The sequence below is a fragment of the Ursus arctos genome, unplaced genomic scaffold, assembly GCF_023065955.2.
Source record: "Ursus arctos isolate Adak ecotype North America unplaced genomic scaffold, UrsArc2.0 scaffold_1, whole genome shotgun sequence".
In the NCBI taxonomy this organism is placed as follows: Eukaryota; Metazoa; Chordata; class Mammalia; order Carnivora; family Ursidae; genus Ursus; species Ursus arctos.
The window spans coordinates 45,228,954-45,241,448 of NW_026622763.1; the positions used below are offsets into that span (position 1 = coordinate 45,228,954).

The 12,495-nt window shown below is 39.3% G+C and overlaps 1 protein-coding gene across 15 annotated transcripts in view; it reads right to left on the reverse strand.

Annotated features, from left to right (window-relative positions):
• COBLL1 (cordon-bleu WH2 repeat protein like 1) overlaps positions 1-12,495 on the reverse strand; it is a 161,164-nt gene that overhangs the window by 62,085 nt on the left and 86,584 nt on the right. The gene's annotated exons all lie outside the window — the stretch shown is intronic.

Below are 12,495 nucleotides of genomic sequence, written 5' to 3' on the forward strand. Positions count from 1 at the left end.
CCAGAAAAATATAAATTTTAATTCCTCCCTCTCCCCATTTCCTACACAAAGTAAAAACCAAACAAGATAAAAGAGCTTCTTTATAAGTAAATATGTAACATCCACCCATTTAGTATTTTCGAAATTTAAGGTCTCATAAATCTAAGCACCTTTATGCACTTGACAGCACGAAAAGCAGAAACAAGGTTCCTACACTGTACGTTAATTTTCTAAAATAATAGGCCTTCAATTTTTAAGAGTATAATTGCAGAGATAAAATACATTTGAGAAAATATTTCTTTACACTAGTAAAATAAATTTTTATAAGCATTACAATAAATATATTTATAATATCTATATAGAGAAAAACTTTATCCAATTTCAAAATGTTTTTAATACATAGAAATTAACTACTCATGCATTCAACATGCAATTACCCTGTAACAGACACTTATGTAGCAGATTCAGCTAAACACTGGGGATGTAAAAATGGTAAGACCCAGTTCCTACCCCAAAAGAGTTCAAACCTCCAACGGACTGATAGATGTATACAGAATCATGATAAAGTCTGATGATTGCAGGTACACAGAAGATACAGCTAAAGCTCATGGCCAGAGAAACTTTCTTAGGAACCCAGAAATGTTTTACAGATGGGAAACATGAGTTGAGTTCAGAGGAATGAATAGAAACTCACAGGAAAAAACAAGACATGATTGATATTTCAGGCACAGGACATCAAATGGAGCCATGAAAGAAACTGGTACTTCGTAGAATTGAACAGTTTGGTAAAAATCCACAGAAAAGTCAAAGGAGATGAGAAATCAGTGAATCAATTTTTTAAAACTTTGATAAATAAGAGAATTCAGTAAAGTAGCTTGGTATATAAACACGCTAAAGTCAATAGCCTATACAGACAAAGACAAAACTGGTCAGAAAGTATAATGAAAAAGAACTTATTTTACAATAGCAACAAAAATGAATCTTAAAAATTGTTATCATATATATAACAAGAATTTTGCAAAATCTGTATGAAGAAAATTTTAAATGCCAAATATTCACCTTGGATCTCTACCTTCAAATCCAGATTTGTAAACCCAACACCTACTTGACATCTGGAGTCAGATGACTAATTGGAATCTCCAACTTAACTTTGGATTCCTCTCCCCAGCTCCTCCAAACCAAATCCTTTTCTCTCCAAGTCTTCCCATCTCCGTAAATCACAATTCTTTCAGTTGCTCAAGCCGAAAAAGTCCCCTCACACATATAGCTGCAGTCCAATCCATTGACAACTTCTGCCAGCTCTACATGATAGACCTGGATTCCACCAACAACCCTGTTCACCGAACACCTCTGTTCAAGCTGCGAAGCAGTCTCCCAACTCCCAGGATTGCCACTTTACATTCTGTTCTCAACATAGCTGCCAGAGTCATCCTCTGAAATTGTAAGTCAGATCACCACACTTCCTCCCATACCCTCCAATGACTTCTGACTTCACCCAGAATAAGATCTAGAGTGCTATAATTTGTCCTCTCTTGCCTCTGGCCTCTCCCGTTTCCTCTCTCCCTGCGCTCATGACGCTCCACTACTGTGACTCTTGCCCTTTCCTTGAACACACCTAGAATAATCCCCCCCCCTTTTTTTTTTACTCCTAGAACATTCCTGACCCAAGATCCTCCTAACTTTAAGATAGTATCCCTATTTGTTTTACTTTCCGCCTTAGGGCTTACCAGCATCTAACATACTTGCTTATCATGTCTCCTACCATTAAAGAGTAATTAATTACATGACAGTAGGGACTGTCCTGTGTCACACATATTTGCAAATGCACAGAATTTCTGGAATAATGCCTGCCACATAGCAGACACTCCTATTTACTGAATGAATGAATGTCTACATCAACGAGTATTTCCCACAAAAGATGAGGTACCTAAGCATCTAACTAGAAGAAAAAGTTCTCCCCACCAAGGAAGAGAATGAATTTTTACATCAGAATTACCTGTTGGATTTTTAGGCACCAATTATATTTTATTTTTACGAAGACGAGTACTGAGAAATACACACATGATTTACTAGCAAGACATAACTGGGAAACTTAGGGCTTTAAGAGTTTCATCAGGAAGGCTGAGGGAATCCAAGGCAGGGAGGTAAAGCAGCAGGAACAGCTATGTCCGCAGCAGACTTGGCTTTCAAGAGTGGCAGTACTGAGGTCTGACAGGCACCTCCTGCTGCCGCCACCCTCCTCCCAACCCCGGCTTTCATTGTTCCAGGCACTTTCTCATCTCCAAATGTGGCCCATTCCGGTCTCCATTTGCAAGCCCTCCCCATCCTCTATACCTTTACACATATTATTTATCCTTCAACGTCCAGACTGAGTCACAATTCCTTGGGATGTCTTTCCTCCCTACTGCACACCACAAAGAACTCTGATGAACAGTTTTAATGTTTTATATGTGTGACTCTTATTTCTTAAAGTACTTTTGAGTCTGTGATGAAAACTCAAATTACTAAAGATAAGCCTACTTAAAAAGAAAAAGGGAGAGCAGAACAAAGCCCTAGTTGAAGTATTATTTACACAGAACTTCTATTAAGAACATCTTAGCGTTCCCTATTATTCCAATAATAAAGCATTTGTTACCTTTCGTCGTGGTAATTGGAAAGCATATTGGTCATCAGACCAAGATCTTTCTGAAGTGAATGAAGAAATCCAACTGGGATAGATGCAATGTCTTAGGAATTAAATAATGAATACGAAGGAAAAATTAAGTGTCATAAAATAGATGAGTAACCTTAAAAATTCAGAGCAATGAGAGCATGCTGAAACTAGCTTTGTGGGGGTGGGAAGGTATATTTCAAAGAGAAGAGATAGGTGACTCAGTTCTTGAAAGAAAAGTAGATTTTAGGCAGGCAGAACCTGTAGGATCATTTATATGTTGATTCTCTATTATAATCCATTTACATTAAATTTGGGGATGTGTCTGCAAATTAAAGTTGGCTTACTACACAGTGTAGTCTAGTGAGAAGAATACTGGGTAGAGGCCTGCCTTTGTTCTGAATCCTGAGAAGCTTTTAGACTTAGTTAACAGCCTTTTACTCACCAGCAAAATTTTTAAAATACCTTTTACCTACTTACATCTCTTCCAATGTTCGTAATTTTTTGATTGAGATGCTTTGAAGCAATAACAAAATGAAATGTCCCCCAAAGCCAAAGGTATAGTGAAAATAATCAAAATTTATAACCTAATCCAGGTATAGGAAATTCTGGTTAAAAAAAAAAAAGACACATCAATATGCAAAACAATTATAATTTACTGCTTAAGAATACTAGTTTTCATTAATATTTTAAAAATCACAGTAAATGTCACTGAACTCCCCCCAATCCCTTTTATTTTTTTTTTAAGACTTTATTTATTTGAGAGAGAGAGAGCACAAGGAGGGGTGGGGGCTGAGGGTGGGGTGACAGCACGCATGGAGAAGTAGTAGACTCCCTGCTGAAGGAGTAGCTTGACACCAGGCTCGATCTCAGGACCCTGAGCCTGAAATCATGAGCTGAGCCCAGGCAGACGCTTACCCACCTGAGCCACCCAGGCACACCCCCACCCCCACCCCATCCCATCCCTTTTAAATAGGAATGTTTGAGCCAGTTTTCCTACCCAGGGGATTTTCACATAAGCTCTTCTTCACCAGTGGCCTAGTTTGACTCTCAGTTTTCACTCTATAGAGGCTGCTACCCTTAACGGAAAACAATAGCAAATTTCACACAAGGGTGGTGGAGGGGAGTTATACTGAGAAGATACAGAAAACTCCTCTAGGTCTGAACAAAAATTCATCAATCCAGGCTTAAAAATAACAAGACATAACATCACAAATGAATATGGTAAATCGAATAGTAGTATTTATATCTGTACTCTCATTTACAATTGATTTACATATGAATGCATGTTTCTATTTGAAGCACATAATTTTTCCCCCTCAGCTACAGGTATAATTGGTATACAAAAAATTGCACATTAATATATTCAATTTAGTAAGTTTGTACATATGCATACACTCATGTTGCCATCACCACAATCAAGGTAATAAACCTATACGTCACCCCCCAAAAATATAGCTTTATTCATTAAAATTATCTCAATATTATATTCAATTTTCATAATGAAAATTAAGGTACAATTTCACACTATGCAATAACATTTTAAAAATATCAAAACATAATTTTAACACAGAATTCAATCAGTATCCTGCTATTACTACTGATAGATTTTTTTTATCCCTTGATTTACAAAGCACGTCAAAATCACGTGCCCATTTTTTTAAAAAGATTTATTTCACACACACACACACACACACACGCACGGAGAGAATGAGTAGGGGAGGTTCAGAGGGGGAAGGAGAAAGAGAAAATCTTAAGCAGGCTCCAGCCCCAGCGTGGAGCCCTGCATCAGTTTCAGGACCCTGAGATCATGACCTGAGCCTAAACCAAGAGTCAGTTTGGTTTCAGCTATAAATTGCAGACCAATTCCTCAAAGCAATTTCTTAGTGTCTCTCTCTGGGTTTAATGAAATAAGAGAGGATTGTGTCCAATAAAAATCTGTTCCAATGGTGGGCATAACATTGTGCTACATGCTTGAGGGAATGCTGTTAAGAACAGCAAAAGGTCCCTTTCCTTGATGAGTTGATATAAAATAGAGTGAATACAGCAAAGTAGCTTTAAAAGATAGGCAATAATGAAAGGCAGCAAAGGGAAACCCCAAAAATTATACGAGTCTTAAGAGACATTTCTCTTGTCAAGGTCGCCAATCACCTATGTGTGTCCAAATCTAACAATTACCTGAGTCATCTCAGTTACATTTGAGTAAGTTCCTAAATTCCAATAAGGACACATTTCCCAGCTGTGTAGCAACTGTGTTTGGAATTCTTTTCCCTCAGCCTCTTCGTGTGACAACACAACCTCTATGCTCTTCCTCCTTCACTGTCACTCCTCAATCACAATGCCCTGATCTCCCTGCCCAGGCTCCTTTCCTGCCCTTTTCTCTTTCTACAACTCTCACCTCCAGGTGATTTCATCAAACCCCAAAGCTTTAACTATCATCTGTAAGTTGGTGACTCTCAAATTCACTTCCCCAACCCTGACCTGTTTATTGAACTCTGATTTATATGCACAATAATCTCATGGTCATCTCCATTTGGATGTCCAATAAATATATCATAACCCATGCTCTTGATTCTCCTCTCTACCCATCATCCCCATTCTCATCCAAACCTCCCCCACTAGTCCCCATGCCTGTAAATGGCACCACACTAAACATCCCATTAACTCAAGCAAAAGTCCTAGCTGTATTTTGATTCCTCTCTGTCACTATCTTCTATTTTCAAGCCACTATCACGTCCTGTGGGCTCTTAACTCTAAAACACATCCTGAATTTGTGTACTTGTCACCAGCTTCTCTGTGACCACGCTGACAATTAAGGCATCATCTCTTGTTGGGACTGTAGCAATGGCCTCCCGACTGGTCTCTCCTGTCTTTCCTCTGGTGCCTGAAAATCTATTCTCTGCAGTAGTCGGGAGTGATCTTTTAAATATGTAAATCTGATCACCTCGCATCTATGACCCTTCCCTGGCTTCCCAATGCACTGAGAATAAAACCCAAATTCTTATTCTTGGCTTACAAGGCCTTCGATGAGCCATCCTGGTGGCTGTTAAAAGGTGAGATTTCAGAGCAGCAGCACCAGGGACCCCGTTAGGAAAGCACCTTTTCAGGCCCTACCCCAGACCTACATAAGCAGAAATACTGGGGGTAGAGCCCTACAGTTTGCATTTGACAACTCCCAAGTGATTCTGATGCATGGGAGTCTCCGAAAGCACTGACGTAGCCTCCTCTGCAAACCTCTGAGCTCTCTCTCTGTGTAATTCACACTGGCATCCTTTCCCTTCCTCAAACAGACCAAACCCTTCATCTCTGAGGACTTACACAACTGCTCCTCGTATCCAAAGTGCTTTTAACCATAGAACTTCAAATTGCCTGCTCCCTGACCTCATTCAGACTGCAGATCAAATGTTTCCCCCGATAGAGGTATTCTCTGACCACACAAAAGAGGTGCCAATGCCAATCTCCACCCATCTCTCCCTATTCTTCAGGTAACTGTTTTGTACTCATCATATTTATCATTATCTGATATCATCCTGTTCATTCATGTATTCACTTATTATTTGATGTCAGCCTCTAGAATGAAAATTCCATGACAGCTAGGACCTGGCCTTTCTCATTCTCTGCTAGCACCTAGAACGTTAAGTGCAGCGAGACAGGGTGGTCTTCTTATAAGTATTTGTTGATTTAACTGAGGGAAGAAAAGAGAAGAGGGAGGGTTATTATCAGTTCCATTAGTTCATAGGAGAATGAGAGCTTGGTGGGTTGCTGAGAATCAACTATTTTGTAAACAGTCAGAGATATAAGAAGTTCAAAGAGACCAACATAGGTAAAAGTATTCAATCCTCAGGAAGATTTTAAATCTTCTGGCTATTGGAGGGGATGGGGGGCAGGGACAGGATTAAGGATTAAATTGGAACAGACTGAATTCTAGATTGGAAAGAAACCCCCTCCATTTTGCCCAGATGTTCGGTAACTTGCTGTGGGTCAGAACACAGATGTTCTAGCTACAGCTTCCCATGACCAGTGAGGGCCATGATTAATATGAGGGAAGAATAACTTAATGGAACTCCACCCTCAGATCCATTTGGTTTAATGTACCAAATAAAGAGGCAAAGGTATTCTTCACATCAAAGTCAGCACTTACTAAATGCTAGTGCCTTCATGTCCCCAAAATGCCTCCCACAGGCACGACAGAAAAATAAAACAGCTTCCCCCTATTTTATTACCACATCATCAACGACGTAACACTTGAGTGCTGATTCACACCTACTAGCTCATCCTCCCAGCCCTGTGTACGGTAAGTGTGCCCACTGTCATGTTCCAGATGAGAAAACTGATGTGCAGTGTGTTTAAAGAACTTAGCTATCAGTGCTGGAATGGAGATCTACACCCAAATTGCTGGATTCTAAAGCCAGTGCTCTTAACTATTAGACTATACGATCCCTTGGAGAGCTGAAACATTCATACAAAATAACAACAAAAAATGAATGATCAAAACCCAAGTGGTAGAGAATAAAAAAAGTGAGCCATTACTGAATATCTACCACTAAGCACTGTGCAGGAGCCTTTCTGCTACATTTAATCTCATGAGGCAGTTGTCATCGCCATTTAACTGGGGTTTACAGAGGTTAAGAAGCATGCTCCAAAGCACACAGAACATGGTACCAAACCCTCTCTATAACCTTAACACTGGCCATCTAAAGAATCCCTGCTCTTTAAATAGGAATGCAGGTGCTAGATATGCAAATGGCCACTCCCACCAACAGAGACTGCTACTTCCCCAGGTGGAGTTGTGGACACAACGTACTGGGAATCAAAAGGCACGGGAGGGTCCTAAATGGCTACTTGTGTCATTTCTCTGGTCCTCCATTCCTTCATTTACAAAATACAGGTATCCAACTAGATGATCTCAGGTCTCTTTCCACATCTAACATAGAGATTTGTGCATAAGAATGTTTACAGACCGAAAATGGTGACTCACATAAGTTACATCTCTCACACCTGAGGGCAAGGCACAGTACTTTTGCATCCCATCTAGCCTGCATACTACAGTTCTATTATTGGCCACCAAAATGGAGAAGGAAAGGAAACTTTCTGTGATAATTTACAAATAACATTTGATTGAAAGAGTGACATAGACAGAAATCCCATGCCAGGGGAGCTCTTCCTATCCTGAGAACACTCTGGAACTGGTCAGGAAAGGGTCTCTCTCCTCTGAGCTCACAGGAAATGGTTCCATTTCCAAGTGCCTTTCTCTGTCTTGGCATACACACTAGGAAAAAATGATGAACAGAGTGACAAACTCAAAAAACAGTTTGAAAATCTCTGGTTTCGGTCTCCCACACTCAATGCTTTCACATTTCAACACTCAGAATACAAGGTACCTACCCCGAGCCATTCATCACTTCAGGGTTTTTGTATTCACTGCACCTCCACTCAAATCTGATCAATAATCCGAACACATTAACTATATCCTGGGTTTCCATCACCCTACATTTCTTTCCTTCTCCCCAGAACACATACACACAAAGTGCACTGATTTCTATTATCTTAATTTCCACTTTCCTATTCCTTCCAAGTTTCATTTTATTTCCCTCCTTCCTTCTGCAGCCAAACTTCCAGAACTCTGCTACCCAATATGGTAGCCATGTGGCTACTGAGCACTTGAAACATGACTGGTGAGACTGAGGGATTATACTTTTAGTTCAATTTAATTTATCTTTTAAAACCGATAATTGATTCAGTTGTTGGAAAATATTTAAGTATATTTGGAACAACTCAGGTGTGTGGATCTATTTTTTAACTGTAAATTTTATGACAACTAAATACAGATTAAATTCTTTGAATGAAAATATACTATCTGGGGCGCCTGGGTGGCTCAGTAGGTTGGGCATCTGCCTCAAGGTCATGATCCCAGGGTCTGGGATTGAGTCCCTCCTCAGGCTCCTTGCTCAGTGGGTAGCATGCTTCTCCTTCTACCCCTCCCCCTTGCTTGTGCTCTCTCTTTCAAATAAATAAAATCTTAGAAAAAAATAAAAGAAAATATACCATTTGAATGGAGATGTGCCATAAGTTTAAAACAGACACTGCATTTTGTAGGCTAAGTACCAAAATATTAAATATCTATTAGTAATATTTTTATATCGATAACATATTAAATAATTTTTTTACATACTATGTTAAATGAAATATATGACTGTGACAGAGAGCCTCTAAGATGGCCCCCAGTAACCCTGACTCCTTGTGAAATCCCCTCTCATTGAATGTGGGTTAGATTTAGTGACTCATGTGCAGTGAATAGAATGTAACAAAGAATGTCACTTCTGAGGTTAGGTTACTAAAAGACTGGTGTCAGTTTGAGAAACACTCACTCGCTCCAAGGGAAGCCCACTAGCATGTTGTCAGCTTCCCTTTGTCTCTGGCCAACAGCTAACGAGGACTTGAGGCCTGCCAACAGCCACGACTGTGAGCTTGAAAGCTGATCCCACCTCAGCTGAGACGTGAGCCCCAGCTGACATCTTGATTGCAGCCTCACCTCCCTAACCAACAATCTAGAAAAGTAGGATTCTACATAAACCCTCCATCTCAGTTCCAGCATCAGGTGACCTGACATGCCCGCTCTGCTCAAAAGCACCCACTGCTCATGCCATGCACAAAGAGGACCTTCTCTTCACAATCAACCAGTGAAGATCCTCTCTTTGTATGCCTCGTCTTTCAAGAACCTTTCTTGTTTTATACATGGAAGTCCTTCTCCTTTAAAATCTTTCAGTATCTTGTCTATATTTACAGTAGGACATTTGTATAGATCCTTTTGTTCAATAAGTAGCTATGATGAGCTCTCACACCTAACACACCACATAGATGAAGTGGGGTAAATCCAAAGAAGTTCTCCCTTCTAGCACTAACATTATGGTAGAAAGAATAAAGAGAAAGTCAAATAACTAATTACAGTAGAGAAATAAAGTACCCCAGGCTGCCTTGCGTCTTACAGCCTAGTTCTCAATGTACCCCCACCTTATCTGACAGAAAAGTTTTTTGAAGCAGAAATCATGAATATAATTTTTTGTATTTTTGATTAATACATCACCTTTTTCAGAGTATGCTCAATTATTTCTTAAAGAATGGACTATTCAACTCTAGTTTTCATTTGGTTTATTTGTTTTTTATTATATCCCTCTCAAGTCTTCCTTTTTTACTACTTTTAGGAACTTGGCAATTGTGTAAAGTGAGATACAGGGACATAACAGAATCTCTTTGTAACACAAGGTCTACCAGGATAAATCAGCATGAGTAAATGAAGCTTTTGTGGCTTAGTTGTCATAGAGATAGAAGGGGCTCCCTTCTCCTATTTTAATCAGATATCCATTCCAATAGCAGAAACAAAACTTCCAGAAGTTATTTGTAGTGAGAAAACTTTTAATATTCACTATGGTAACCAGCTAATGAAATGCTAAATGACGTGATTCACACTCCCATTCTACTTTTCACCAGGTGATTTCTGAGAAATTTCTTCAGTGATATCCAATAACATTCCCAATACCAAAAGCCTGATTGCTAGTCTGCATTTTGTTTACATATCTAAAATAGCTAAAAACCACACAATATATCACATTTTATCAAAGTCGGTAGGACAATAATTTACTCCTGTTTCTAAGCCTTGCTCTTATTCAAATACACACACACACACTCACAATGCTTGAAATCATAAATGCATAATTTGGTTTTCACCTTCTTTGGTTGGGGGGGTGCGTATCAGTGGTGTGGCAGGGGGAAAACAAAAATAGCTCACTAGATACATAAAGTATAATCTCCCGGTGACAACATTAAGGTAGTACATGTAGAAAAGTACAAGGGGATAGAAAAAAGTATACATTTGCAATTAAAAAGGAAAAAGAACCTACACATGAATCACCAAGAGGTACTACTGATAGAGTTCAAGATTTCAAAATAAGTCCGAGATCTTGGTTTGTGCTTTGGGTCTGCACTTACTAGTGAGCTGGTCATTAATCTCTCTGAAACAATTTCTTCAATCACAAAACTGGACAATATATCCCACTTCACAGTGCTGCTGACAATGGGTAATGCATATTGTCTAGCCCAGTGGTTCTCAAACTTGGCTATATGACAGATCCACCTGAGAAGTTTTAGAAAATGCTGAGGCCTAGGTCCCTCTCCCAGAAATTGATTTAATTGGTTTACAGGGATTTTTAAAATCTCCCTAAGTGATTCTAATGTGCATCCAAGTTTGCAAACCACTAGTCTAGCATAATGCCCGACATATAATAGGTATTCAATTAGAGTTAATGATATACCTTCATAAGAACTCTGAAATGCTGAAACACTGCCTGAAGGTTGCTATTTAGGTCAATCCATTTTGTATAAATTTAGGAAGGTCTCAGAATCACTGAATATGAAAAAATCTTAGAAGTCTAAAAGTTTTGTAATAACTTTTCCAAATCTAAACCTTCATAATATTTTTGCTTCCTTTTATCAAATAAGGAAATTCCTTATGAAGGAAAGGAAAGCCTAAATCTCCCTTGATATTTTCACTGAAGTATAATACAGAAAAATGTACAGATATAAGTGAATGCACTCTTTATTTTTTTATGTTTTTTTTATTATATTATGTTAGTCACCATACAGTACATCCCTGGTTTCTGATGTAAAGTTCGATGATTCATTAGTTGCGTATAACACCCAGTGCACCATGCAATACGTGCCCTCCTCACTACCCATCACCAGTCCAACCCATTTCCCCACCCCCCTCCCCTCTGAAGCCCTCAGTTTGTTTCTCAGACTCCATAGTCTCTCATGCTTCATTCCCCCTTCCGATCACCCCCCTCTTTATCCCTTTCTTCCCCTACCGGTCTTCCTAGTTCTTATGTTCCATAGATGAGAGAAATCATATGATAATTGTCTTTCTTTGCTTGATTTATTTCACTTAGCATTATCTCCTCTAGTGCCGTCCATGTTGCAACAAATGTTGAGAATTCGTTCTTTCTGATAGCTGAGTAATATTCCATTGTATATATGGACCACCAACTTCTTAATCCAGTCATCTGTTGAAGGGCATTTCGGTTCCTTCCACAATTTAGCTATTGTGGACAATGCTGCTATGAACATTGGGGTGCATATGGCCCTTCTCTTCACTACGTCTGTATCCTTGGGGTAAGTACCCAGTAGTGCAATGGCTAGGTCATAGGGTAGCTCAATTTTTAACTTTTTAAAGGACCTCCACACTGTTTTCCAGAGTGGCTGTACCAACTTGCATTCCCACCAACAGTGTAGGAGGGATCCCATTTCTCCACATCCTCTCCAGCAATTGTTGTTTCTTGCCTTGTCAATTTTTGCCATTCTAACTGGCATAAGGTGGTATCTTAGTGTGGTTTTGATTTGAACTTCCCTGATGGCTAATGATGTTGAACATTTTTTCATATGTCTGTTAGCCATTTGTATGTCATCATTGGAAAAGTGTCTGTTCATATCTTCTGCCCATTTTATGATTTATTTGTTTCTCACGTATTGAGTTTGAGAAGTTCTTTGTAGATCCTGGATACCAGTCTTTTATCTGTAGTATCATTTGCAAATATCTTCTCCCATTCCATGGGCTGCCTCTTAGTTTTTTTGACTGTTTCCTTGGCTGTACAGAAGCTTTTGATCTTGATGAAGTCCCACAAGTTCATTTTATCTTTTGTTTCTCTTGCCTTTGGAGATGTGTCATGAAAAAGGTTGCTTTGGCTGATGTCATAGAGGTTGCTGCCTATGTTCTCCTCCAGGATTTTGATGGATTCCTGTCTCACATCGAGGTCTTTCATCCATTTGGAGTTTATCTTTGTGTATGGTGTGAGAGAGTGGTCAAGTTTCATTCT